Genomic DNA, 4,316 nt, shown 5'->3' with positions numbered 1-4,316 from the left:
TGGGGTGATTTAGGTGTTGTTGTGCGTGGCTCATAATAAAATTATATTTTTTTATTGTATATACAATGTTATAGTCTTTAATAAAATAATTAACTAAATAATTTTTAAAAATTGTCCAAATATTTTATTCAACACCAAATGTATGTTCTGTCATACTTAATACTAAAATATGAAAAAGATGAAATTAAAGGACACAGGTTTAAATGAACATATTTTTGAATGTAATTGAGATATTGGCTTGAAATTTTTTGTAAAGGGTCGAGAATTTCCATATCTAAACTAAAAAGATATTAAGGGATAAATATGGACTAAATTGTTGTAGCTATCTGCGACCCTATTAAAATTTTGATATAAATCATAGTTTTAGAAATTTAACAAATATGTAATATATGACAAAATCTTTATTTATGAACAAAACTCAATGAAATCTTCAACGCTTGTTAAATTTGTCATTTCAAATAAGAAAATGCAAAAAAAATTAAAAAGGTCAAAGGGCATCCCGCAATTCCCAAAAATAGGAATGAAAATCCCAAAAATGGGATTTTTACATTTTTGCCAATAGGGTCCACATATCTTTCAGGGCTGGGAAAATACTTTTGGAGTAAATGGAAAACATATTGAGGTTTTCAAAACTGCTTTCAGTTTTCTGATCCCAGCTTTGGGATTTTAGAACATGTCGCCCAAAGTTGAAGTTTTGATAAAAAATAGGTCATATTCGGAAGGACGCAGTGGCAACATTTTCAAAAAATAGGACAAGTTTTTTACGCCAAAGCGTTCTGCGTAAAGATACCTTTTAGAAAACTATAAAATTGTTATATGTTCTTAAAGAAAATTTTATTTTATTAATAAAAGAGTTAAGACACATTTTGGGCAAAAAAACGGCAAAAATCTAAAATTTTTTGAATTTTTAAATCAAAAAACGTATATTTTTGGATCTGTAAATGATATTGATATTGTTGTCTAACTAACAAGGAAAAATTGAGTCCATTTGGTCCAAAATTACGCCCGGTATTCAAAAAAAGGCGGACCAAGGTATGGTAAATTGTGTATCACTAAATTTTTAAATGCCTATAACTCGGATATTATAAGAGATAAGTAGTATGTCCAAGCATGTTTTTTGGGTGAAAAACAAAAAAATGGCACGAGTTTAAAAATTTTACATGTCGTAGGTACCCTACTTTGAGCCGCCACAGCTCCGTTCCTGGGGCATCTGCGGGGTTCATCTTCAAAACTTAAACTTGTCGGTATACTTTAAGGTGGGTATTGGACCAATATTTTTGTATGTTACAAACATCAGCACAAACGTATAATACCCTCCCCACTATAGTGGTGTAGGGTATAAAAACAACTTTTAATTATTTTAATTTAATACCTAATCCTTCGCCTAAAGAATGGTCCAAGGGTTTCATATTCGGTTATGCCAAATTTTATATTAACACCATCAAACCGTAATCCGTAAATGGAATGCTCCCCTTTAAACATTAGGTTGACATTTCAAATAGGGCTTAAGTCAATTATGGACACATCCCTTTCGGATTAACAAAATATTAATTTATAAAAACAAAATATTTTTGTTCAACTTTTAAATCTTTTAAACCTATCGTCAGTATATTATTGGTTTGACCCACCGCTCATTTTTAAAAAATTGAGTTAGGAGTGGATTGTATATAATTTATACATTCTCACATTTTTTCAATATTTGATACGATTTCCGAGATATCGGGTATTAACTTTGGTCTATATTCACAATTTTAAGACAAAATAAATATTGTTTTGCTCCATATGTCATTGTTTGGCGTATAGACCACAATTTTCATACAAAAATGTAAAACAAATTAATCACTCTTATTTCGCTTTACTGTCATAACAAAAACGTAGATCAAAGCATACATGAAAAGGTGTTTTTAAAACTCTTGTTTACATTATTTGTATATGAATTTTTACAGATCTATTACACTGATTGTTATTTTTCAGCATACACAACTTGACAGTTTTGTATACATATACGACCCTGATAACTGCCAGAATTTATTTTTACTTTTTACTAACTGTGACTTTAAATTTTTGTTGTTGCTTTTAATGTACGCATTGTAATTACTTTTAATCCATAAGCACATATCACTAGTAAAATAAACATATAAAACTATTCAAAATTAATATAGACATCATAGGTGATTTTTGAAACAGGACCTTTAGTTGCACAAATAGGAGGTGTTGTCGAGTTTAGGTTTTCAAATTAGGACACCTCGGCTATGTTAAATTTTTAAAACGATACTATTTCTTCATTTGAATTCCGATTAAAAAAAATTCGTATATACAATCTCCTCATCGAGCACTATAAAAAATGTAGTAACTTTTCTCTTATAGTTTAGGAGATATTCGCATTTGAAAATTAAAATTTTTAAATTTTTACCGTCCTTACTTTAGTTTTTTGATAATAGCGGGTCCAAATATTCCCAATTTTTGCCATTTTGTTTTATTCGCTTAACAACAAGTTTATATATCAAGCAGTGAAAGAATTATGTAAAAATTATGACTGAGTCCAAAGTTATAGGCATTTTAATTTAAAGAATTAAAAAAGGTGATTTTTAGTCATTTTTTGGGAAAAAGTATCTTTTTATTTTTAAGTTATCTAAAAAGTTTCTAAGAAGATGTATATAGAATTTTGGAAAGCTGACTTTACATAAAACACTATGAATGAAACAGGTCCATCCAAAAAAACCCTATTTTTTATGGAAAATTCAATTTTGAGCAAAAATTCTCAAATCGCATAGTCGATATCAAATTATAGTGACCTGTTTTATATGACCCAATAGGTTCTTAATCATTTTGTAAAGGTTTTCGATAACCCCGCCCCTGGTATAGATATAATAGGCAAAAAACATTTCTTAATTAAAAAAAAGGATTTCGCAAATTTTTAATTTTCAACAATTATATACAGTTTTGAAAAATAGACAAAATTACCTTTCCATTGTTATATAACATGCCTACCTAATTTTTTTTAAGTGACAAATTAATTAGGGAAAACACAACATCTACCTAGTACTATTATTTTCATCCATACATTTTTTAGGCATGTTTAACTACCAAAATTTCTATGAATTTTTACAGCCACTTTTTACGATTAATCTTTTATTTTTTATCCCTAAAAAATTATCAAGTATTTATTTTATATAAAAATAGTTTTTATTTGTTTTTTTTTTTTTAAATTAATATAATTTTGTAAAATAATCGGTATCACAGTAGTCCATATCTTAGAGATAAAGTAAATCTTTAAATTCATGAATATTTTCAAATGCTAACGTTTTTTAACAAATCCAACGTTTCCTTATAGTAGATAAAACAGTATCAGAAGATAGAATCAGATTATTAAAAATATCTTCATTTTGAGACTGCCTAGAACACTTCCTTGAGCTAAACTGATGAATATGCTTAAAGTCTCTATTCCTCGATTCTTGGGGTTCTTCTGCAAGCTCTCCTAAAGGCAGAATATTATGTTCTATGATGACCTTTACATGACATAATATCTTGTGAACTGTAGGTGTCATTTCTTTCCAGGGATTGAATTCTTCTTTTCTCACTGGCTCTCATTTCCATTAACTCCTTATTGTTATTTGCACTTTTGTTTGCATTTTCCGGTATGCTTCTGTACTTTAAATCATATGCTAAATGTAGAAAATGTTCCAGAAATCGTATGCGAGCATGTAGGGGGGATATTCCAAATTGTAATGTTTCCTCATTTATTGACCTTTGCTTGGAAATATTCGAAAATTCTGATTTATTATCACCTCATATGTAGTAGTACCAGTAGTAGTAGTAGATGATGTTCCTGTAATGGCATTTCCAACTTTCCCATCAATCATTGTAAGTTTTAAATCATAGGACATGTTAAATGAATAATTTTCTATTTCGATTGTTATAGGTTCCAAGTTTTTAATTTCTGCTTCAATACGATTTATCAAATCTTGCGTTGTTGCTTTGGATTCCTTTATATACTCAAAGCTTATTGGCCTACAAAAAGCTTTGGATACTGGAGTAGAATTCTTCCAAATATCATCGAAACTGGTTGATGGAGAATCGCTGTCAGCATACTTTCGAATTCTTAATGGAACTAGCGATGCCATAAATACACTTTTATACTCGGAAGATGATTCACTTGTGTTAATTTATTTTATTTGTTAGTAATGCTAAAAGCCTACAAGGCATACCATTACATGGTATCTTATTTTATTTCACATAGTTTGAAACTTAAAATTAAAATTAAAATGTACACCCTTAAATCCTTGATATTATATTTATCAGAGACTCCCTATCAG

This window comes from Lucilia cuprina, chromosome 5, assembly GCF_022045245.1.
Source record: "Lucilia cuprina isolate Lc7/37 chromosome 5, ASM2204524v1, whole genome shotgun sequence".
Lineage (NCBI taxonomy): Eukaryota > Metazoa > Arthropoda > Insecta > Diptera > Calliphoridae > Lucilia > Lucilia cuprina.
This window is presented reverse-complemented; position numbering follows the sequence as displayed.